This window comes from Miscanthus floridulus, chromosome 18 (assembly GCF_019320115.1).
Source record: "Miscanthus floridulus cultivar M001 chromosome 18, ASM1932011v1, whole genome shotgun sequence".
NCBI classification, from domain to species: Eukaryota; Viridiplantae; Streptophyta; class Magnoliopsida; order Poales; family Poaceae; genus Miscanthus; species Miscanthus floridulus.
In genome coordinates this window covers 70,556,561-70,582,355 of record NC_089597.1, presented here as the reverse complement: position 1 = coordinate 70,582,355, position 25,795 = coordinate 70,556,561, and the positions used below count along the sequence as shown (strand labels likewise).

Genomic DNA, 25,795 nt, shown 5'->3' with positions numbered 1-25,795 from the left:
AAATAAATATGAGGCTTATGATAATGAGAAGGACTTCAAGTCTTTATTCGAAAGGACTAATCGCCACAGGCGAATAAGATCAAGAACTAGGGCCCTGGTTCACAGCAAGCAGCCTTAGCGGCACAGTTGCAGTAAAACGATGTCTGTTTTACGAGGAAATCAAGAACTAAACAAAACCCAAACCCTAAGAAGAGTGACGACTGCTATTTATAGAGTCTTGGGCGTCACTCCCCTAGACATGCCCCCTAATGGGCCCAAACACGATACATGGTCCAACGGACCAAAAGACGATGTCGCAACACCCTGGCAGATTCTGGACGCTGACTTGTTTCAACGATTCCTATTGATTTTGAAGGTATTTTGACGTGAGCCCACTTGGATTGGCATCCTTATCAAATTAGCTTTCCAACTATATGTGGATTGTCGAAAACAGAGTTCGGATGCCTCCTAGGTGACCAGTTTAAGGCAGACTGGTCCTAGACTCCGAGATGGGCTCGAGCTTGAGTTGCTTTGGGCTCCACCTCGGGGACTCGAACAGAATTAGCCTTGGGCCTCCTTCTTGACTTGGACACCCTTGCTAGTCTCCTACCCGTCCATACCATGTGTTAAATGTGGTCGTATGCATGGGTGTCATGTCCTCATCATCCTCCCCTTCTTGACGAAAAGCCATCCTCGGCGTCGATTGTGCTTGAAACTAATCCTGCACAACACAAAGGAGAACTGGGTTGCGAAGACAAAGGGAAAGGAATATGACCATGTTTCCAAGTTTCTAGCATGTCATCACGCATAAAAATTTCAGCAAGCATGTAGACTCCATGATCCGAATGCACACGATGTATGTCAACACTATCCTGCAAAATATTAGAACTAACCAAAGACAATGCAAGAATAGATGGTCTAGCAGACATAGGTAGAAACCAACAATGGTCCCCTTTTTCGAAGTGAACTTGGTTTTTTGAGGAACATGAGAAAATGTTTGTACTATTATGGCTGCCCTCTAAACGATCATAATCTTATACAACAAAAGGAGAATTCATATTACTACAAATGTATACTCGATGTATCATATATTGTCCCTTGTTGTTATATTTACCAATAACATGATATGTGTGTTTAGAAAACCAAGGTAAATCAGCATATTTAAAAAGGCTCTCCTCCAAACAATCTAGGTTACACAAAACATCAAATTCAATGTAACCCAAAGTATGTAAAGAAGACAACAGTTTGAACTCATCAGTTTTAGTAGCAATATGAATAACATGTTTATTTTCAGCACAAGTGACTGATTCCAAAACATGTAAGACTGAAGCATCGTCAACCAATTCATCTTTATCACAAGGAACATCAAGCAAATTATCATGAGACAAAGATAAATCAAGAGATGGTTCCACTAACAATTGCTCTATGATAGCATGGTTTGTGAAAAAAAAAATAGTACATTAAAACAATTCTCACCTTCCATGAGTGTAGCACCATGGGCATAACCTGTGTTCTCAGTAGGAGTAATAGGTGTATTGTGAAGTGATGGTTCTGAATTTGCATATGAGGTTGTGAGCTTCTCATTTTCTTCCATGTCATCCTCTCGCTTATGTACATTATCCGACAGAAGGTTAGTCATAGCAAGAGGAATAACAACAGACTCTTCCTCTAAATAGTGCACCTCAGCATATGAAGTCAAAACAGAAGGTGGATTAACAAAGGTTTCTTGCATAAGGAGTTTCATATCATTCCAAGTTTGAGATTTATCAGAAGGATCTAAAGACTCCCACCAAGATAAAGAAGAATGTCGCAAAACACTAGCTGCATTTTTTACCTTCCTCCTTGGACACATAAAGCGAGTAGCAAATATGTTATCTATGGCAATTTCTCACTCCATGTACTCATCAGCACCTATACCATCATAAGTCGGTGGATACAAATAACCTATCATTGTGGAAGACAACAAAAAACAACACAAAAGTATTATCCCTATCAACTAGCAACTACTGGGTTGTGGTGAAAGTGGAAAGCAATATCTCAAACGGCTTACCACCGTCTTGCAAGTGTTCTTACCAAAGCCAACAGACTGTGCAATCGGTCGGTGACTGTGATACCATTGTAGCTTGAGTGTAATAGTTGCAAGGCGAACCCGTACTTCGTTAGAAGAAAGTGGAGCTTGGACAGGCACAATATAGAAGCAAGGAATAGCAATAATTTAATTTAGAAATTGTAAGATTGAAAAATAGTCCCAAGCTAGTCTATGTTGCCTGCCTAGACTCGCCCTGGACCTAGTTCAACAAGCAACAATATCTCAGCACAAGGACTAAACAGGATGCAAACACTTCTGAATTTTTTTCTTTGCTCTTCTTTTTTTTATTAGGTGCGGCTCTTTTTTCACCTCTTTGCCCTTTTCTGTGCGGCTTTTTTCTTGCACGTATTGCCTTTTGCTTTTTTTATTTCTTTCTTTCTTCTCTTTTACCAAGAGTGCCACAAGGTACAAGCTTCAAATATATCTTGCAGTATACAAACTAATGAGACACAAGACTCAAATCCTAAGGATCAAAGGTAGCACGATGTCCAAGCTTCTAAAAGTAGATATCCAAAAACCAAACGTGTATACCAAAGAAGAATCCAAATTGAATGCAAGCTTCCTATTCTTTCTCTTCTCCTTCACATGCTACTGCCTATTTCCTATTTCTTTTCCTTCTAATGATCACACGTTCTCACATATATGGATGGTAAACCTGACGACCTCTTTTTTTCTCACCGAAAACAACAGCAATATGTTTTCTTTTTCTTCAACACAAAAAATAGGACTGAGTAGTAAAGAACTAAAGATCTAGAACAAAACCTAAAATGACAAACACAACGACATAACAAGGGACGACCATTCAATAAAGCAAACTAAAATTAAAAAAATATTGCGATGGCACAGAGGGGTTGTAGGACAAGGAATATGTGGCGGTGTATTTTTTTGGCTTTTTCTAGACTTTAGGTAATGCAAAAATAGATTCAATCTAAAGGAAAAAACAAATGTATACCTAACGGGCAACAAGGTCTCTGATACCACTTGATGTAGACTAGGCCCGATCTTTCGAAAGGTATGATAGCGTCGATTGGTGGAGACTCAACGTTCACGATCTAGGCTTCAAACCAAGACTGATTCGGACCCCCGCAACCGTTACACCACTGCTCCGTTGGTTATCAACCACGCGAACGCGATTGACCTCGCCGAGAAGGCTTTCCTGCAAGCGAATCGAGAATACAAGCAAGAATGGGATAAACGCAATCTGAAATTGCAAATAAATATGAGGCTTATGATAACGATGAGTTCAAGTCTTTATTCGAAAGGACTAATCGTCACAGGCGAATAAGATCAAGAACTGGGGCCCCTGGTTCATAGCAAGCAGCCTTGGCGGCACAGTTGCAGCAAAACGATGTCTGTTTCACAAGGAAATCAAGAACTAAACAAAACCCAAACCCTAAGGAGAGCGACGACTGCTATTTATAGTCTTGGGCGTCACCCCCCTGGATGCGCCCCCTAATGGGTCCAAACACGATACACGGTCCAACGGACCAAAAGACGGTATCACAGCGCCCTAGCAGATTCTAGACGCTGACTTGTTTCGACGATTCCCGTTGATTCCAAAGGTCTTTTGACGTGAGACCACTTGGATTGGCTTCCTTATCAAATTAGCTTTCCAACCATATGTGGATCGTCAAAAATAGAGTCCGGATGCGTCCTAGGTGACTAGTTTAAGGCAGACTGATCCTTGACTCCGAGACGGGCTCGAACTTGAGTTGCTTTGGGCTCCACCTCGGGGACTCGAACCGAATTAGCCTTGAGCCTCCTTCTTGACCGGACACCCTTGCTGGTCTCCTAGCCCTCCATACCATGTGCCAAACATGGTCGTATGCATGGGTGTCATGTCCTCATCAACTTGGAAGGTCCTAATATGACTAGAGAGGGGGTGAATAGACTATTTAAAAATCTATAAGATCACTAGAGCAATTAGATTAGTATGACAAATAGCGAAATACAAACTTGCTCTAGCTTTATAAGGGTTGCAAGCCACCTATCCAACAATTCTAGTTGGTATGATCACTAAGTACACAATTTGCTAAGTCGCTACTCACTAAGAGCTCTCACACTTGCTACACTAAAGAGCTCCACTAGATGAACTTAAATTACAAAGCAAGTTCTCAATTCTAGCTACACTAAAGAGCTTGCTATAGCTAATTTGCGGGAATATAAATGAGTGAGTAGGGTGATTATACCGGCGCGTAGAGGAGTGAACCAATCATAAGATGAATACCAATTCAATCACCGGGAGAATACCAAAGGGCAAGAGACAACCAATTTTTCTCCCGAGGTTCACGTGCTTGACGGCATGCTAGTCCCCGTTATGTGGACCAACACTTGGTGGTTCGGTAGCTAAGAGGTGTTGCACGAACCTCATCCACACGATTGGACACCGCAAGAACCTACCCACAAGTGATGTAACTCAATGACACAAGCAATCCACTAGAGTTACGTTTCGGCTCTCCGCCGGGCAAGGCACAAGACCCCTCACAATCATCGGGAGATGGCCACGAACAATCACCAACTCGTGCCAATCCTCCTCCGCTGCTCCAAGCCGTCTAGGTGGCGGCAACCACCAAGAGAAACAAGAAATCCGCAGCCACAACGATCCCCAAGTGCCACTAGATGCAATCACTCAAACAAATACACTTAGAATCACTCCCAATCTCATTATGATGATGAATCCAAGATGGAGATGAGTGGGAGGTGTTTGCTTAGGCTCACAAGGATGTCAAGTATGTCAAATTGCCAAGAGTGTGAGCCCCAAGCTAGCCAAACACTATTTATAGACCTCCCCAAACGAATAGAGACGTTAGAGCCAAAGAGGGACGTCCTGCGTACTGACCGGACATGCCGGTCGGGCTGACCAGACACGCCTGAGCCAGCGTCCGGTCGCTAATCTCGTGCCACGTTGCTTTGAATCCTACGCGTTGATCTTCAACGGTCGAAAATGGTCAGTGCAGTTAGTCAACCTCTGACCGGACGTGACCCTAGTGATGACTAGAGTCACATACACACCGTGGTCCAGAGAGGGTCCAGAGAAGAAAAACAATGACCGAACGCGTTAGGTCTAGGGTGACCTAACACGCCCCTACGTCAGGTCCACACCGCGCCTCTCACTGCTCGCCCGCAAGGCTGACATCACCATACGTCACTGCCGACCTAACGCGGCCCCTGTGCGTCCAGTCGCGCGAAGCCGCTGCCTCTCAACAAGTGACCGGACGCGTTGGTCAAGCCAGCCCCAGCGTTCGATCGCTTCTCTTCACTCTTGCTAGCCACTGCGCCCGCGCTATAAATGACCAGACTCAGGGTCCAGCGTCCGGTTATTGTTGTGTCCTCCTTTTTCTTTTTCTAAGTCCACAACCACTTCGCCCTTGCTTCCAACTTGCTAACCACAAAGTGTAGAACTTATGTGCACGTGTGTTAGCATTTTTCAAAGCATTTTACAAGGATCAAAGTTAGCACACTAGGTTCCTAAATGCATATGCAAGAATTATGTCACCTAGTGGCACTTGATAACTGCTTAGCCAAAGATTTCCCTCTTTATAGTACGGCTGTCGATCCTCAGTCACTCACACCCTCTATGGTGTCTTGAGTGCAAAACAAAAACCTATCATATACCTTCGCCTTGATCTTCTCGGTTTTTATTTTTCTCTTTCTTCTTTTCCATGTTAGAGCTTGATCATCATCAACACATGTCCATCTTCATCTCCATGGACCTCACCTTGCTCAATCACTTGGATTGCACCAACCTAGCTCATATCACAACTTATGACAATGGTTAGTGCTAGGTTTCATCAATTATCTAAAACCAAACTAGGGCTTTCACCCGGCCTCCTGATCAACGGGCACCCGAACAACACGCCCCAAAAACCAACCAACTCCCTGGAGTTGGGTCGGGAGCCGCTGAGCAGTGGACCCAACGAGGGGCCCCTGTCTGAGCTCAGGCGTGCTCCCCGCACCCCGACTTGTGATTGCTAAGATCGGTCCGAGAAGATCGAGGCCTGCTACCAAAGCCTTCAGAAGGGTGTGGCGCGCCAGGTAATCAGGTGGCCCCGAGCTAGAGCCTAGACGCTCTCGATCAACCGACCCACGATAGGCTTAGATCAGAAAGGAGGCTGCCTCCGGGCCCAAGGTCGGCAACTCCTAGATGAATTCATCGAACCCTCGCTCGGACCACAGACTCACGCAACGTGGTTTGAAAAAGGGGTCAACACCACCATCGCTCGGCCCCGATAGCCGAGCGCCCCCATTACACTTGGGAAGGGACCCACGAAGGGCATCACACTCTTGTCAGCGGAAGTCATCCCTGCCATGACTAGTTCGGTTACCAGAAGATCAAATTCAGCCCTTCGTCGCCATCACGAATCTGGCCAAGTGAGGCCACGAAGGGCTCGAGGGCTCCTGACGAGATCCTAACATAGTTACGCCTCGGGATCAAAGGTTCCCGACCGACCCCTTTAGGATCGCCCTAGGGCTCAAGGGCTATACCCATTGGGTACGCTCGCGCGCACCCTCAGGCCAAGCAATCAGGCCTAGCCCGAGCACGTCCGCCGCCTCTGCTCGGGACTTAGGGGCTTGCCCGAGCCCCAGGCTCTCGATCGACAAAAGCATGGACCCGATCCTTGGCTCCCTCCCAGCCTTTGGAGCCAACCAAGACTGGGGCTCAACAAAGGACACCCTGAGCCATCAAGAATCGAGGGGCTCCCTGAGCGTTGCCCCTTGGGCGCGGCTCTATCATCCGCTCCCCCGACAAGGTCACGCACGGGACGTGACACAAGAAGACAAGCTCCCCCGTGGACTCCAGGGGCTCGGGGGCTCCTAGGCCTGCACGTCAGCCCCTTGAGCCGGCATCCTTCGCCACCAAGAAGCCTCCAAAAGGCACACCTAGAGGAGGCCGGTCCAAGCTGACACAACCTGACACTCAGCGTGTTAGAACAGAGTAGCCGGACGACGCCTAGAGCTTCTTCAGCTCCACGACATCACCACGGTCCACAGAACGCCGCTGCAAGATCCTCCTAGACTCCGGCACATGTAGACCTTAGGCTCAACTCCCCCAATCCACCATGTACTCGACCTACCTCGGAATATAAGGGATATGTCGGATCCTAAAAGGGGAGAGGATGATTCCAGACAGATCATTCGAGTCCTCACCATTCCACTCAAGCTCGGCACCGAGAGCAGAGCAACCCAGAGAGAGGCATCGAGAGCTCCTCCACCGCACCAATCGTCTTCCTCCTCTCCAGCGAGGGGTAAGGCTCCACCGACGGCGAGATGCCCTAGGATCAGCACCAAGCGACCCCCTACCAAATCTCTCTCTTTCTCCTGTACACTCTGTTTTAACCCCTAGATTTTGGGTGCTCTTGAGTATAAGGATCATCAGCTGCTGGACGTACGACACCGATTGGCCCGAACTAGGATAAACCGTTGCGTCCCCTCTGTGATTCTTGTGTTCTTGAGTTCACCCAAGCCACCGGAAACACGCACTCTGACACTACAACGTACAACAATGCTTGCCGTGGTTTCGACTCCGCGACACCCGCCAACTGTTTTAGTTTTTCCTAGAACCTGACAGCATGTGCATTGCGTCAAAGCATGGAAAGTGGATTCCTCTTCATTGTCGTAGAAGCCACAGGTCCCTATCTGCTCAATGTGCCGACGATGGAGGTTTGCACACAGGGGATAAAATCATGTGAAACCCTCCACTGCAAAACCTTCACCTTTGGTGGCACCTTGCATTTCCAAAGTCTTTGCCAACGGGGTTCATGGCTGGCCACCGAATGCGTCGTTGTGCCTCCCCCATGATCCCTATCTTGCATCTCCTTTTCTACCTGCAGGCGATATGCCGAGCACACTGAATAGACTCCATGTCGTTCCCCTGCCCACGCCGAAAAATCATGTTGCAGTCTCCCCAACGGAATCCTTCTTACAGCTTGTGCATTCATGTACAACAAATTCTCTTCTAATGCCCCATCATCCCAATGCTGACCATCCGCAGACAAGAGTTCATTAACATGAACTGCTGATGCACCCAGTTTTGGACAAATTGGCTTACAGAATGGCTCCTGGGATCCACCTATCCTGCCAAAAATTAGTGGATTCACCGTTGCCAATTCGCTTGATCAGACCACAGTATAAGGTCTGTGTACCTGTCAGGATAGCCCGTCACGCATGTGATGCATTCCTCTTCTTCCTAGCTAACAGGAAATATCCGGTAGGATAGTATTTTCCTTTAATCACACGTGCACATAGCTACTCTGGGTTTGTCATGAGCTGCCACCCCTGCTTCCCCAATATTGCCACATTAAATTGCTTGATATCCCAAAAAACACATACCACCACGACACTTTGGGACAGTAAGGTCCCGCCAACGCCTCCAATGGATGGCTCGGCTGTCCGCAGAGCCACCCCACCAGTAGTTCGAGGTTGCCGCTATAATCTTCTTCCTTGTTCTTGCCGATAGAACAAAGCAGCTCATTGGATATGTTACAATCGCCTGGGCCACTGATTTTATAAGAACTTCGTTGGTAGCTTCACTAAGCAGCTTCTTATTTGCAGCCCCCTACCGAACCCCTGATCTTTGCCTGGATCGGTTCGAAGGCTTCCGTAGTGCTGTGCCCAACCGCCCTAGGAAGCCCCAAGCCCCCAAATATTTCTCACACACAGCCTCCATCGGCATTCCCGTAGTTTGTTTCATCTCTTCCCGCATAGTATCATTGCAATTAGTACTGAAATAGCAAAAGCCCGTGCGTTACTACGGGAGCTTTAAAATTTTTAACATAATCTGAAAAAAAATAGTGGATCAAAATCAACAGACAAATAAATTTTAATTTAGCTTAACAATATAATATTCTGAGCTACATTTAGATAAATAAGTGATTACCCATGCATTGCAACGGAAGCAACAGAAAGTTCAATAGGGAGTTGTTCATTGCTAATCCTAAATTACGATGAGGGGGGATTATGTCCACGTGTTGCTAGATGTGCATTGCAACGGGAACAACATAATGATGGTGCAAATCAAACCAATCATAATTCAGTAAGAGAAACAAACACAGATAAGTGGTGATGCAAATCAAACCAATCTTGTGCAAATCTAGTTCCAGTGGGTGAATTCACAATTCAAAAATAAATTTGTAAGAGGTTTATACATTGGAACTAATTTATCGGTTCATATATCCATGAAGATTCTATTCCTAATATTGCATATTCTAGCTACCATATAAGTCCATTTTACATGCCCTGACTTGGCACCAGCACCTCCTGATCCCCAGCGCCACACTTGAGCAGTCCCACGTATACACCTCCAACCGCTGCCTGCACCCTCTTACGATAAAGGTAGACTGATAACTTATATGATCATACCTTATGATGCCCAGGGAGATAATTCATACTCACTAATCTATATCTGATAAATGAGAAGGCCCAAGATAAATGTGCATTTGCTGAAAATGCTACTTTATACTCACTGAAGAGGGCGACATTTGTACTTTTCTGAAATTAAGAAATTCACAGATGTGCATGCTAAACACATGCTGAATGCATTCTAATATAGACATTGAATCACTTAAGTATAATTGAACGGATGAAAATTTACCTCAAGGGCATCCATGTTCAAGAGCAGGATCATCATTTTTTGCAAAAACCTCTGTTGCTCTTCAAAGTCTTGTGCAATGCTGCTGCTGTAAGAGATGCTGTAAAAGGACCTAATCTTCTTGAGCTTGGCTTTTGCCACCATGAGATGGTGAAGGCATCAGAGCACCTGGGATTGATGGGGAAGATGTGCCTTGTAGTTCCTTCTGTCCTACAGGTGCAAATCGAGAACAAATTCAGACTTGTTTGTAGCTAAATCTTAATATGAACCTTGCTCTTAGAAAGCAATGTCCGACATTTTGACCATAAACATTTGTTCTCAATGCTTCCTATGTAGAGCATTTCAACATTGGCACTAACAGTTTGACAAAAAAAAAGTGTTTTCCAGTAAGACAAGACTGATACATTTGCATGCCAGTCAAGTCACTATATAACCACATAATAAGTACAGTAAAAATACATAAAAACTGGCCTGAAAAAACTTTCTGGACCAAGAACGTCATAGAAATCAGTGCAACCCCCTCCGCCGAAAAAAATCAAACCCAGCTACTGTATGCATAGTTTTAGTATTTATCAGGGAGTGATCAAGTAACCGGTTTAAAAAAATACAATGTATTTAGATATTCTGCACCATTGTACAATGCATTTTAGCTTCTACGGGATTATATGAAGGATTATGTACATCAGTCAAAGATAACATATTTAGGGCATCATTCCATCAGTTCATAAAAAGGACAGTACTCATTTTGGAAAGACGATTGTTGTAGTGCTTTCTCAAGGCTTTTGCAAGTGGTCGTAGCCAGCACAGCTTCTCAATGATTGGATGAAGGCATCTCCATGTCCATCACTCCACTGATTGCAGCAGGTGACCAACAACCAAGGAGGAGAAGTAAGCGTCTGACAGAGGGGGAATGCTGCGGGCAATACACACTTCAGTGATAGGGTTCTAAGAACTGCTAGACAGAGTACAGCTGATATCCTTGCTTTCCAAAAATAAAAAAGTCTGTGTGATTAGGAATTTTTTATCTCCCAACTGTAGTCAAAGGAACCTTTTCAAGATAATAATTAGTAAAAACATAAATGATATGTCTGGTTGTAGAAAGCATCAAGCAATGCAATGATCAAAAGTTACCAACTTGCGAAGATCTCATATCTACTCTGAATGTTCAATGCTGAAATTGCCCAAATGAACCTAGCAAATTGCTAATATTTAGAACAGAAACAAATTAGTAAAACAGCACCTTATGCCCTCAAAGGAAGAACAATGCCTGTGTCTGAACTTCTCATGGCCCGAAAGCAGATGCTAATGCACACCACCTCATCGAGTCAACCCTTTCTGCTGAGCTAATCAGCGCGTCCAGAAGTCTAATCTGTTCTCCTCAATTTTTGAACTATTCTTTCTGAGTTCTGAATCCCTGCAAAAATAAGAACCTAATGCTGATAATACAGGTTGAGAAGAAAACGAAAAGAGCCGATGAAGCAAAAAAAAAAAAAAAAAAAAAAAAAAAAAAAAAAAAAAAACAGGATTAGGCATCGATCACCAAACAAAAATAAATCAAGAGTAATGACTGAACATTGAACAAGAACAAATGACTGGCACCGACTATCCCATGTTGTTCACTGAACCAAATTAAATCGCACCAATCGGTACAACCAAAATCCCTTTTCAACAAAACACCATGAGAGCGTAGAGACCCAATGTGCGCGTCTTTCTCTCAACCCAGTGCGCGCCCCCCTCTGGAAACTGCTGAGCAAATTTAAAGCACAGGACCCTTTATTGATGAAGAATCAATTGAAGAACATATACTTGGGAGCACCCCTGATTACACAGGGAAGAAGCAGAGTTTGCTTCGTCTGATACCTGGGAGCACACTATCAACCAATTTGTAGTTTTATATGTCTGGGAGCACACTATCAACCAATTTGTCTAGCAATAGGTTCCTTTGATATATGCCCTAGCTGAAGAATTTTCATTTTGCCAATCAATCTACTGGACATTGTGGACACATAGCTGGCACAATACATGTACACAGATGTAATAATTTGATCAGATCGGAATAGAAATAGCCAATTAGCTTAAGTTAGGGTTGGGTGCTCGGTTTTGCACAGCAGGAAGGGAAGGGAAGAGAAGGGGTTGGCACACCTGGTGGCAGCAGCGAGCGAGGGTGGAGGACTTGAAGCTGCTGCTCGACGTGCTGCGGCCGCTTCTCGCCGGCCGCCCGTGGAGCTCCCGCCGAGCGGGACGGGCTGCGCGTAGGGTTCCAGCCGATGCCCGAGGTCCGCGCGGCGGGCTTCACCAGCGCCGCGCGATGGCTGCGGCGGCAGCGGCTGTCTCTAGGGCGCTCGGCGGCGGCGCGGTCTGGAGCGGTCGACGAGTCGAAGGAAGCGTGGAGTCGTTTTTTTTTCCTGATGAGGACGATAGAGGGAGTCGGGCGGGTGGGCTAGGGAGGTCTGGGAGTCGGAGGCAGGCAGAACGATTAGGTTGTGGACGATTCCAGTTTCGTCTTAGCAGGAGTAGAGTAGAGATAAATAAATGACCAATTGGTATTGTTAACCATATGATCCGACCCCTCCTGGTAAACCTCAACTTCACCGAAAGGCGAAACCCCGTTCCTTGTTGCCTCCCTCATCATCGTCGGCTCGTCGCCATGGCGATGACAGACGTCAACGACAACAGCATGGCACTGGTGCACGCGCACCTGGTAGACTCTGCGGTGGCACCGCCGCGGACGCTGCAGAGGCAGAAGTGGGAGGTGGAGTACGCGCGCTACTTCAGCACGCCGCGGCAGGACCTCTCCGCGCCGCCGCCACCAGGGCTCCGCCATATCATGCGCGGCGTCCACCGCCACCAGGGAACCTGCATCCCCGCCTCATGCCCCGCTTCCCTCTACGTCTCCACCCCAGCCTCCCCTCTGCAGTCCCCGTCCTCACCATCTCCATCGGCGACGTCGTCTTCGTCCGTACCTAAACCCCCTACCTCCATTCCTTCCTTCTTTATACTCGAGTCGTATCTCGTGTGTTGTGTTGTGTGACTGATAGTAGATCGTTTAGGTGTCCGCGTCTGTTTAGGGGGATTTTAGGGAATGGTTGTCCTGGTTTGGGGTTTATGTTTTCTTGTTGGCAAAAATTGACTGCTCCGGGCTAGTTTTGTCCGAGAACACATAAAATTTTGGTGTGGAGTTTGATCTTTGTAAAATACATGCTAGGAATTAGTGTCCTAGTTTCGTGTCTCAGCAAGTTGCATGCATGTGTCCAATTTGTGATTTCTAACATATCAAATGAGTCCATTCAATTTCTGGACAAGTGGTGCGCCAAGTTGGATACCCTGGCCCAATTTGTGATTTCTCAACATATCAAATGAGTCCATTCAATTCCTAGACAAGTGGTGCACCAGATTCTTTATGAACTTTGTTCGGATATAATCTGTGCTTCTATGTTGTTCTTTTTAATCATCTTTGTAAATCCTTCTATGTTGATGCCATTGCCTCAGTTAGCTTTGTTTTTTTTTTTACTTTTTATTAATTTTTTTAATCGAGATTTAAATCTGCTTTTAAAAAGCAAAAAAATCCATACATACTTTTTATTAATCTAATAAGTATCATTGATTTTTTTTTTGAATTACCATGCATGGCTGTATGTGCTGTATCTGTTTCTGCAGTTAAGTTCTACAGATAATTGATTTCTCATATATATTCTATGTGTAATGTTCCGTTCATTATGCTTTTAAAATTCTCAATGGATTGGTACGGATTAATGAATGCATATGCTAGCTTGACATATTCGAGGCTTTACAGCATAGGAGTTAATATTTCTTAGGCTGGTGTCTTCGATCTATAAAAGGGAATAGCTCATTTAATTGAATGTCTAGGATTGGTTAGTTGAGTGATTCCATTTGTTGCATGATTAGATTTTCTCGCACTCGCAGAAGTTAATTGTGAATATACCATTTAATGTCTGACAAGTGGACTCTATACTATTGGGATTTTTTGAGAAAATTGCTATTATAGGACGCGAAACAATGGCCTTCGCTATTATAGGACTTCAATCGTTGACTTCGCTAAAACGACATTTGAAACGTTGGCATTTTGTTTTACATGATATTTGGTCATTTTAATCACTTTTCTCATTTCAAATACTTGTATTTTGCCATGGGAGGACCGTATTGCCCTTCAGTCATATTCACGTAAGAGTGGACAGGCAGGTGCGTGGGCTGCTTGGCTGGCCTGGGCAGGCTGGCTGGCTGCCGTCGCCTAGCCTGCCTGGCTGGCAGGCTTGCCGCCGCCGCCGCCTGGGCAGGTTGGCTGGCACGCTTGCCGCCGTCGCCGGGGTATGTCACACATTATTAAAATTCACAAAAATATAGTAAAAATTTCTAGAAAATTAAAGTAAAATTTTGGGCATATAACACAATAATAAGTACACATGAATTCATCTCACATCATAATAATGTTCCAAACAAGATTCAAGTCATATAAAATAAATCATGAGTTTATATCTCATCACAGCTAAAATAATCCATCCAATGTGTAGCTTTCTCTTCGGAGCCATCTTTTTTTGTGCTACCGCTGTAGGCACCCTCACGGGACAAGTGTTGTCGGTTTGTGAAGATGTGCCCTCTTCTAATAACATCGCAAGCTTGCTGCACATAAATACGATACCACAATTAGATTATGGAAAGAATTAGTGTAAGATAAATGTGTTAATATTTTCTTACCTTCTTGTGACCCTTCCTGGACTATCCCGTAGGATTTCTTCTCTAGTCGGCCTCCGTGGGGTGCTAGGTTCTGCTGGTGAAGCTTTTGTAACATTCTTCCTAGGTTGTCTATTCTTCCTACAAGTAATCAAATAAATTAATATTGACATTTACATTCAAGTTTCTAGATAAAGAAAATCAGTTCATACCTCTTTTTTGCGGTCCCATTGAGTGGGCACTTGGCACTAGCTTGCCTATGATCTTTTGAAAGCTCTAGTTTGATTTTAGTTAATTGATGAAACCCTAAGTGCTAACCTAGTTTATCAAGTGATCATGAGATAGGTAGCACATTCCAAGTGGAGAAGCAAATGAAGATCATGACATGATGATGGTGAAGCCATGGTGATGATTAAGTGTTTGGACTTGAAAAGAAGAAAGAGAAAAACAAAAGGGTCAAGGTAAAGGTATAAATGGTAAGAGCCATTTTGTTTTAGTGATCGAGACACTTAGAGAGTGTGATCATATTTAGGATTGATAGTCGTACTATTAAGAGGGGTGAAACTCGTATCGAAATACGGTTATCAAAGTACCACTAGATGCTCTAACTCATTGCATATGCATTTAGGATCTAGTGGAGTGTTAACACCCTTGAAAACATTTGTGAAAATATGCTAACACATGTGTACAAGGTGATACACTTGGTGGTTGGCACATTTGAGCAAGGGTTAGGAACTTCACCAATGGAGTGTCCGCCCGTAGAGTGCGGACAGTCCGACGATGCCATCGGCGCTCCGTACAGAAAAGACGGAGGTCACTGTAAGAGACCGGACGCTGGTCTCGGTAGGACCGGCGCGTCCGGTCAGTGGAAGTGTGAAGACACTGGCGTCGGTCTTCGACTGGACGCTGGGTCACTTAGTGACCGGACACTAACGGGGTGTGTCCGGTCCTACTGACGTGATAGCGCACAGAGGAGACGCCGAGTGACCGGACGCTGGGTGAGTCCGGTCGTGATTTCTCGCTTCTGGATGCTTACTAGAAATGATCGGACGCTGTGGTCCAGCGTCCGGTCACTTCGCAGCAGCGCGTCTGGTCATCACTTGACCGCTGGGATTGGGCGCTGAGTATTTGAAGAGAGGGGACACGTGGCGTGCATCGCACGCCCGGACACTAGGGTCCTGTGTCCGGTCGATATGACTGGAGCGTCCGGTCACCCCGTGTTGTGCCCAGTGAAGGGGTACAACAACTCTATTTCGTGGGGGTTTATATTTAAGCCCCATGGTGAAAGGTCCTTGTTTGGTTTTGGTAATTGAGTGACAACTTAGGTGGACTAATTGTGTTTATGTGAGATACACAGGTAATTAGTCCATAGGTACATGTGTATGAGCAACATATGCCATGGAGGTGAAAATGGCTTGGAGATGTTGCAAAGCTCACACATGTGATGATGAAGGAGCTTAAATGCACATGAGACATGACATTGAGTCATGTGATCAAGATGGAGAAGATCAAGACAAGACTTGGCTTGATGGACCGGTTGCAAGCGTGAAGGGCAAGTCGAAGGCTTTGGAGTGATGGACCGCGTGGCGGTGAAGCTTGAGCAAGACTTGGCGCCGATGGACGATGGCAACGGTGAAGAGCAAGTAGAGTCAAGATCGATGAACCAAAATGATCATGTGATGATATGAAGTGGATCATATCATTGTTGATCATGTTGGTGCATGTGTTGCATCGACATTGAAGGAGATGGAATGGAATGCGCAAGGCAAAGGTATAACCTAGGGCATTTTATTTCACCAGTCATAGGTGTGTAGAGAAATTTATGACCGGGTTTAGGATAGATGGCCGTACTATCAAGAGGGGCAAACTTGTTTGCATATCGGTCATCTAGTGCCACTCGAGTGATCTAACTTTGCATTGTCGCTAGGATCGAGTGGCGTGGCAAGTTGAGTGGCTAACATCCTTTGGAAAATGATTGTGAAAATGCTAACACACATACACATGGTGGTGTACACTTGATGGTGTTGGCACATTTACAAAGGCGGTGGTGTTTGTAGGGGTGAGATGGGTTTGGGTCCCTCTCTCCCTCCCGCCGAGCTTGTGAGGCGGGATTCGGCGCTTTCGGGAAAATGGAATGTCTATTTTCTATTGCGCCGGATGCAAATTCTTGGTGGTTAGCACATTGGTGCAAGGGTGAAGAAGTTAGAAGTGAAAACGAGTTGGTCGCGAAGATGCCGGCGTCGGTCAACTAACCGGACGCTGGATCTGAATGCACCGGACGCTGGCAGGCTGCGTCCGGTCGCGCTGACGTACGGTGATGCAGTAGCTGGAGAGTGACCGGACGCTGGCTGCGTCCGATCGCGTTCGACCGGACGCGTCCGGTCATGCTCGGGAGCTTACTGGAAACGACCGGACGCTGAGGGTCCAGCGTCCGGTCAGTTGAAGCTAGAGCGTCCGGTCAGGTCAAGTGGCCGTTGGAATCGGGACACGTGGTCGTCTGTGAGCGACCGGACGCTGAGGTCCAGCGTCCGGTCAACACGACCGGAGCGTCCGGTCGGCCCGACCGTTGCCCAGTGAAGGGGTAACGGCTAGTTTAGCCCTTGGGGCTATAAATAGAAGTGGCCCTCGGCCATGGCTGGTGTGGAGCACCTCAAGGGACTTAGTGTCCATGCTTGTGAGTGCTTGGGAGCCCTCCATCACACATATACTTGATAGTGATCATTCGATTGTGTGAGTGAGCGATTCTAGTGCGATTGCATCGTGAGGTTGCATCGAGTGGCACTAGGAGATCGAGTTGCAAGCCGGTGGTGCTTGTTACTCTTGGAGGTTGCCACCTCCTAGACGGCTTGGTGGTGGTCTCCGTCAAAGCGCGCAAGAAGCTTGTGCGGCGCTCCGGAGAAGTGCTTGTGAGGGGCATTGTGCTCGCCCCGCGGGAGTCGCGAAGAGCAACTCTAGTAAAGCGTGTCATTGAGCTACCCTCACTCAAGGAGTAGGTTCTTGCGGCGCCCGACGTGCGGGCTTAGCGGGTGATGCTAATTAGCCGCCGAACCACCAAGTGAGCGGTCGACACAACGGGGACTAGCGTGTTGGCAAACACGTGAACCTCGGGAGAAAAATCATCGTGTCAACCTTGTTCTTCCCGTTGGTTTGCATCCCCATTACACAAGCTTGCAATTACTTTTATACATATTAAGCTTGTGTAGTTGCTCGTGTAATTAGATAGCTTGTGTAGCTTGCTAATTACCTTCTTGCTTGTGTAGCATAGAAGTAGCTCCCTTGCGTGGCTAATTTGGTTTTAGTAACCTTGTTAGTCACATTGCTTAGTTTGTGTAGCTAAGTATTTGCGCTCTCTAATTAGGCATTGGTTGCCTTGTTATTGAGCATTGCTAGTGAGCTTAGTTAGCTTTGTGCTTTTGCTTACTAGCATGTGTAGGAGCTCCCTTGTCGCTTAAAGTACTAGTGGCATAGGTTTGTGTAACCTTGCTCCTAGATTTGTTTAGGAGAGCTCTAGCTAGCCCGGCACCTTTGTTGCTTAATTGTTATCTTTGCAAGGTGCTAGTGAACATATATAGTGGGGTATAGTCTTGGCTAGACCAATAGTTTTAATTCCGCATTTGTATCGGTTAGCCGACGCGATTAAGTTTTAGAAAAGACTATTCACCCCCCCTCTAGTCGCCATCTCGACCCTTCACATGGCTGGCTATAGCTCACTCTCTTAGCCATTTGCATTGACATAACAACCTTGTGAGCTTAGCCAAAGCCCTCCCACTCATCTCCATCATTGATTCAACATCTTTGTGAGATTGAGAGAGAATCCAAGTGCATTGCTTGAGTGTTTGCATCTAGAGGCACTTGGTGTTCGTGTTTCGCTGTGGGATTCGCTTGTTACTCTTGGTGGTTGCTGCCACCTAGACGGGTTGGAGCAGCGAGGATCATCGAGCGGAGGTTGGTGATTGTCTCCAGCTCCGATCGTGGTGATTGTGAGGGGTTCTTGACCTTTCCCCGGCGGAGAGCCAAAAGGTACTCTAGTGGATTGTTCGTGGCTTGTGTGATCCTCATCTTGTGTTGGTTGTGCGGCACCCTATTGAGGGTTTGGCGTGTGATGCCAATTAGCGCGTGAACCTCCAAATGAGTGAATCGCCACAACGAGGACTAGCTTGCCGGCAAGCAAGTGAACCTCGATAAAAAATTATTGTGTCATCATTTGATTCCGAGGTGATTGGTCTTCATTGTTATTCATTCTTGTGATTGATTGGCTCCTTCCTCGACATGGCGGTATAACCTTCTTGCTCACTCTCTTTACATTACCGCAAACTAGTTGTCAAGCTCTTTAGTGTAGCTAGTTGTGAGAGCTTGTTAGTTTGGTTAGTGTGGCTCTTTAGTTAGCTTTTGAGAGCACACTAACTTTGTATAGTGTCATAGCTATTGTGTGGATAGAAACTATATAAACTAGAATTGTAGTAGGTGGCTTGCTATTTTAGTAGGCTAGGGCAACACTTGCTTCGCCTCATAATTGTCTAACCGGTTTGTTAAGTGTTGTTGTAGAATTTTTTTAATAGGCTATTCACTCCTCCTCTAGCCATTAGGACCTTTCACCTTTTTCTCCGCATTTTTTGCAAGTCATAGGTCCTCTGATCATTTTCTTTTCCTTTCCATTTGTTGGAGCTGCATCATTGTCACATCCCTTCTCACCTTCACCATCGTTGATAAATTCACCATCTTTGGAACCTTTCTTCCTGTGTCCACCTTCCATCCATCCCTTCATTCTTAGTTTCCTTCATCGTCCAACAGGTAGGTGCACCAACTAAAAATGGTAGGTCAACTTGTGGCCATTGTGTTTTATCTGTCATTGGCTCAATCTCTCTTCCATAAGCAACCCTTAATCTATTGACTGAGTAGTAGTCATGCACAAACTGTTCTAGGTCAACTCCCCAATGGCGGGTTACATAGGCCAATACATGTTGACATGGCTTACCAGTGTGTTGCCATTCAAGACAAGTACAAGTCCTTTGGTGTAAGTTGATAATATGCCTCTCAGCTTGGCTGCTATGGTCCCACACCTCTGCACTCCAATTAGAACATGGTATAATTTTCAAGTGTCCCAAACCTCTAGTATTTGCCTTTAGCTGAACCATAATAGCTGGAAGTATCCTATCTTCAGGTAGCCTGTATGCAATATTTCTTCTCTTGTTCCAAAGTACCATGATCATTTCTCTGATCTTATCAGCAAGGTCAGCAACAGGTAAGTCTTTATGGTCTCTAATCCAGTTATTAAATGACTCAGCAATATTACTAGTTATGTAGTCACACTTAATTTCTGAATTGAAACCACACCTATACCATAATAACTTATGATTGGTCTATAACCATTTCACTGCTTGTGCTGATTCACTTACTATTTTTGCTATATTGTCATAGAATATGTCCTCTCTGTAAGCCCTTGTCGTAGGATATATTTAGCCAAACCCTCTAAATCTCTTCTTGAAATTTTGGACAAGATGATAAAAGCATTCTCTTTGCTCTGCATTTGGGAATACATTCTTCACTGCATTCTCCAAGCCCTTGCAAGCATCAGAACAAACATCAAGGAGTGGAGGATCACCTATTGCCTTCTTTAATTGTTCCATGAACCAAGTCCAGTTGTCTGTGTTTTCAGAAGCTATGAAGCCATAAGCGAGTGAATACATCCAATTGTGACCATCAACTGCTATAGCTGCGGCCAAGTGACCATTCCACCTTCCATTAAGTGTTGTAGCATCTATGCTCAAATGAGGTCTACAACCTTCTAAAAAACCATCAATGCATGGTTTAAGAGCACAAAAAAATGGTGGAAATATATTTGACCATCCACCTCAAGTACCTCAATCTCAACGACACTCCCGGGGCACCGCTTCATTACCTCAGCCTTCCACCTAAATAACAGCTCAAAACTCTCTTCCCATTTGCCATAAACCTCTTCAAGAGCTCTTTGTTTACCCCGCCATACAGTGTCATATGCAATTTGACACTTGTGATCTGTCTCCAACTTCTTTTGCAATTCCTTAGCACCAATATTTGGATCAGCTCTAAGGATACTCACAGCCTTGCTAGCTACCCACTTGCAACTTGGAGTTGTAGTTATCTGCCTCATGCTGGACACACACTCGTGCTTATCGACTAAGATGGTTACATGCAAAACAAAAAATCAATGAGATTGATATTAATTTATATAATAAGTAGAATTAATGAAATAATAAAAAAATTATTCACCTCCATAGTGGCTTGGCCTTTTTGTTTAGTGCCATTTATCCTCCAAGGGCAAGGGCAATCTTCATCACCGGACTTGTAAAAAGCCCTATATATTGTCTTACATGACTTCTCTACTCCTAAATCGAACTCCTTATTGATGGCAAATTGCCGCACTGCCAGCTTGAACTCTTCCATTATTGGGTACAGTGTTCCTACCTCTATTGATGGGTTGTTCTTATCATATGAAATGACCATCTCACCTGGTACGGCATCACTAGTAGGAATGGCAGCACCATCAGTATCTTGCCCAATCTCATTATCATTCCCCTCTTCATCCATTCGGCAATCAAAGCCTTATGCAGGTATATTTGTTGTGCCCTCCTCTGTCAAGCCTAAAAGCTCACAAATCTGCGACTCACTCATAAGTGCAATACGACCTTCGTCATCATGTGTCTCCACTATCTGTATCGTATCCCAATCAACTCTTTCCATATTTTCCACATGATCTACTTGGGACCTAAACAAGTGAAATCAACTTTAACTAATATGTAATACTATCGTGGTAAAAAACAAACAGAAAGCATACAAGCATATATACCTTTGCACTTCAAGAACAGGAAGGTTGCGCTCTACTGCCGGAAGAGGAGCAGTTGGAAGCAGCGATCTCGCTAGGGCTAGAGCAGTGGACATGCCTTCTGCCGGCTTGTCCAGACCTTTTGCTGGACCTTCTGCTGCCGCGTCCACGCCTTCTGCTGCCGGCGCGGCCATGCCCTCCACTGTCGGCGCGGCCATGCCCTTAGCCAGCCCGTCCAGGCCAGAGGTGGCGGTCACGGCCACACCAAAGGCAGTGCCGGTCCTGGGATTGTTGAGGCCTACAGCCAAACTCAAACTCTGGCCCCCTTAATATAAAAATCATATCAATATTACTAAATTTATAATGGATACTCTCTGACTCATTAATTCATTTACTTCTGTAAGAGTGGGTTTTAAGGATCTCCTCTTGAGGAGCTATTCTATCTTAACTGGGTTGGCAAAAAAAATTGTTTCATATAGATTTCTTAGCTTCTATGACTCTTAAAAGATTTATAATGGATACTCTCTGACTCATTAATTCATTTACTTATTTCTTCTTACTCTTCTTTGTCTCATTTTCTCATTTCTGGAAGACTATTTTTGACATAACATGGTGGTGTTGAAATTTAATAAACAGACAAAAGAAAGCAAATGAAACAAAGTATAATGAATAAATATAGATTGTTATTACGGGTTGCTACTTTCTAGCACTAGCAGCTACTAGCTTTCAAGGTGGATGTCAATACATATATACATCGCACCCCTTGGTCTGGGGGGCATAGAGCGGCTGCCCCGTTTGCCCCCCTCCAGGGCCGGGCCTGACCAGAGGGCGGCGTGGCCAGGCCACAGCCGGCCGACGCGGCCACGCCTGAAGGCCGAGCAGCAGGGCCAGAGGCCGGCACAGCTAGGGCACAGGCGGCCAGGCCAGGGCTGGCCAACGCGGCCACGCCTGAGGGCAGCGTGGTAGGGGCAGAGGCGGCCGGCGGCCCTTCTGGATCCGGTGGGGGCGAGTTCGTCTCCTCCATGGGCGGCACGTCGAGGAGGATTGGGCGGGGGGGCGGTCAGACGAAATGTCGAAGATGAACGAAACGTCGGGCTCATGCAAAAGGATACGTAAGGCCAGAAGGGTAAAAGAGTCAATTAAGGAGCAAAATACATGTATTTTGATTACCAAAGTCAAGAAATATACCAAATGTCATCTAAAACAAAGTGCCAACGTTTCAAGTGTCGTTTTAGCGAAGTCGACGATTGGAGTCCTATAATAACGAAGCCCATTGTTTCGTATCCTATAATAGCAATTTTCTCGAGTAAATTTAGTCTTTGGTTTATGATGAATTGTCTGCTACTTTTCTATTGTGAAATTTTGCACCAGTAACTCCTATATGGTTGTTTTTGTTTTGTCACAGAATTCCTTTTCTTACTGAACTACTTGCCCATCGCACAGGAGGAACACTTTGTGTCGATTCTCAACTTCTCTTGGCCTCAGGTTACTTGTGTGACGCAGTGCCCCATCAGAGGTAGTACGGTCACTGTTCGTCTAAACGGCCGTTTAGCCCATTTACACACCGTTTAAACGCTACACGGTGGTACACCGTTTCCGTTTAATCGGTTGTTTTGACCGTTTAAACGGCCGTTTTTCCCGTTTAAACACCCGTTTTGCCCGAATAATGGGCAAAACGGTAGGTGACCGACTGTTTACCGTTTAGCGTTTAGGATAACACTGAGCACAGTGGTATTCGTGAGCTTCTGTGATAAGTCTAAACAGGTAGTCTTTGTGTACCATAAGAATAAGATGTGATTCTACCAGCTAGTCAGTTGAAAGAAATGATATTTAACTGTTGCACTGTTATCTTGCAAGTTTGAATGGAAACCGTTTTAGTGCTTACGAGATGTTTATATGCATAAATAACTTTGTGATCACTTTTCTAATGACAGAAATTTTATGATGTATCTCTGTAGATCCAGAAGTTTGCTGTACGTTTCCCACAGCTCTGTAACGCAGAATCGTTCTTGAGTTGTGTGAAGGTGAGTTTTCTGTATGTTTTCCAGAGGTCAATGATGTAGGGTCATTCTCAGATTGTGTGAAGGTTGAGTCTGTTATATTTCAGATATATTCAAATGCCACTTCTCTAATCCAGTGTCTTTCAGTGTTGCCCCTATGCGCATCTATTTGTCATGGATGACTTATGTTTCTTTTGATGCTCATTAGAGCTTACTGTATCATGTTGTATGTAGCAACTGAAGTGCATTGAAATGAAGTATCGTGCATTTTTATGTTTACACTAGTGATAGATAGAAACATAAATGAATTCCATGAGAACATTTTGTAATCCCATTTTGACATTCTTGATGGCTTATCTTCATTTCTATTTTAATAAAATCTACATGAAAGAAATGTAACACCATTAATTTTTTTAATATGGATATTTCTTTAATGGAAAAGCAGTATATTTTCATTATAAAAAATATTTGGAACAACGGAGCTTATTTATGTGCTAATACTATCAGAAAACCTAATAGTGTTTTTCGATTCTAAACTTTTTTATTATAAAACCTTGAAGGATTTATCAAATTCATTTTATTATATGACTGCCAGAATTATTACCAGATTAAAGCATTTTGGATGTGTTTTACATTCTGCCTCTCTTTTACCAAAGTTTACTTGACATGAAACCACGGTGATGCTACATACCATTGTGAGAAAAAAAAAACCCTCAGCTGCTGGGGAAAGGCTCCCTCACACGTTTTTTTACTCTAGGAAGGAACCTCAGTGATCGAAAAAACCCACTGAACCCAGACTTCATATATGGACGCACCGGAATTTGGGCTGACCACGACCCATTGGATTGGCTACAACTGAAATTACCACATGGTAGGAGGGCCCAAACCCACCACAAGTGCCACAGGCTGGCCCCTTGCCACTATTTTTTGTGTTGTCGGCAAGGAGAGATTTTGGGCGCAAACTAACCACAGTTGCCATAAGCCAGCCCCTACCATTATTGCATTGCCAGCGAGGGGATTTTTTTGGTACCAGGTTGGATTTGGAACCCTGGCCAGTGTCTCCCTCAACACTACTACCTATGATAGTTTCATTTGTTCTTGGACGGGTTAGGCAATGAAATTTAAGTATCAGACTAGGTTTCCTCTTTGCTTGTAAAAGGGTTTTAAAATATTAACTAAGTGTATTTATTTAATAATCATAAAGGAATGCTCATGCGAAACCATGGACATCATACCGTCTGGATGTGACTACGTGTGTGAAGATTCACCAGCATCTGAATATATTGCTTCTAATGGACTTCACCACAGGTAAGGATAGAACTTTTTAAGGTTTGTAAGTTGCAAGATGTATTTGTTTTGTGACATAAATGTTCCTAGGCCGGATGATGCTTCAAGCTTTGAAGAGCAAAGTTCTGACCACACAATAGATGAACCACCAATGAGCTACCATGAGGAACCAGACCAGCCTGTTCTTGAACCTCTCAGTGCTAACAACACTAGTAACAGCTACTCTGCTTTCCCTCCTAGTTTCAACGAAATGCTGACAAATTGTTCAATTGATTATGACCAAGGTGAACTAATTTCCAAAAAAGATTTACATTGAAATACAATATCCGTATTTTGATTTTGTTGGTCTATAAGCTTAATAATACAATGTAAATCTGATACAGAGGAACCCTGTCCATTGGCTGCATCAAACCATGCCTTTCAAGAGGTAATGTTGTATCTATTTGAAAGTCATGCAAACAGCTGCTGCCGAGAATGTTACTGATACTTTAAAATCATTCAGGTGTATGCACTGGACACTTCTCAAGATGGTAAGAATGATTTTAACTTCATCTTTTATCTTAATTGTATCGATGCTCCTCCTCCCTTGATATGTAAGCTATGTTTCTTTGCAGTTGCCAATGAAGAAACGACTGTTGGTAAAGGAATGGATGCTGGTGAGGGAGTTGATACAAGTATATTAACATATGACATAATGGCACGGATAAAGGTACCGTTCTTATTAAGAATCTTTTGGTCGTTTTTTCCTATTGTCAAGTATTTTGTAAATAGTAACATCATATTTTTCGTCTGCAGACATATATGGCTGATGAATCCTTTAATGGTATGTCTTCCCTTCCTCATGCTGTACATATTCATAAAAAATGAACCATACAACGGTTTCTCACCCTTTCAATTATTCTTGCATAGTAACAAAAAATCCAGCATTCTCTTTAGTTGTTACCCATACAATAAGTCCTCATTTTACATAGTAATATTGATTCAGTACTTTTCTTTCTCTAGATATGTTGTTCAAGCTTGATAAAGTCATTGATGAACTTGGTGGTGACATGTCGCTGTAGATAGCAAAACTTCTTCTGTGGTGAAGGAATAAAGATCTGTCTGTGGTCATATATACTACTAGAAAAGCAGGCACGCTTCACGGCACCCTACAGCTCATTTCCCAAAAGCTCAGATTGTGAAGCAATAGTATAAATTACATATGGCTATACATAGTAGATAGTATCTATATAGATTACATGCCAAGATAAATGTTCCCGTTTTTTGCGAACAATTTACAATACATGCACAAAATTTCCATCCAAAGCATAAAAGTTCAAAATACACAATTTGCTACCATGCTCATGTTTATCTAGATATCC

At 44.4% G+C, this 25,795-nt stretch overlaps 1 long non-coding RNA gene and 1 pseudogene across 5 annotated transcripts; one reads left to right on the top strand and one right to left on the bottom strand.

Annotated features, from left to right (window-relative positions):
* Window positions 1-7,451: 7,451 nt before the first annotated feature.
* Window positions 7,452-12,086, bottom strand: LOC136520892 (uncharacterized). Of its 5 annotated transcripts, none has more exons than XR_010775424.1 (4): window positions 11,799-12,086; window positions 10,397-11,070; window positions 9,660-9,866; window positions 7,452-8,790 (listed from the first exon to the last, which is right to left on the bottom strand). It is a non-coding gene; the product is annotated as an uncharacterized lncRNA (long non-coding RNA). The 5 variants fall into 5 exon arrangements; XR_010775423.1 differs by lacking the exon at window positions 7,452-8,790 and adding an exon at window positions 9,115-9,388; XR_010775421.1 differs by lacking the exon at window positions 7,452-8,790 and adding an exon at window positions 9,115-9,379.
* A 223-nt stretch (window positions 12,087-12,309) lies between these two features.
* On the top strand, window positions 12,310-25,495 carry LOC136519624 (protein POOR HOMOLOGOUS SYNAPSIS 1-like; annotated as a pseudogene).
* Window positions 25,496-25,795: the final 300 nt, after the last annotated feature.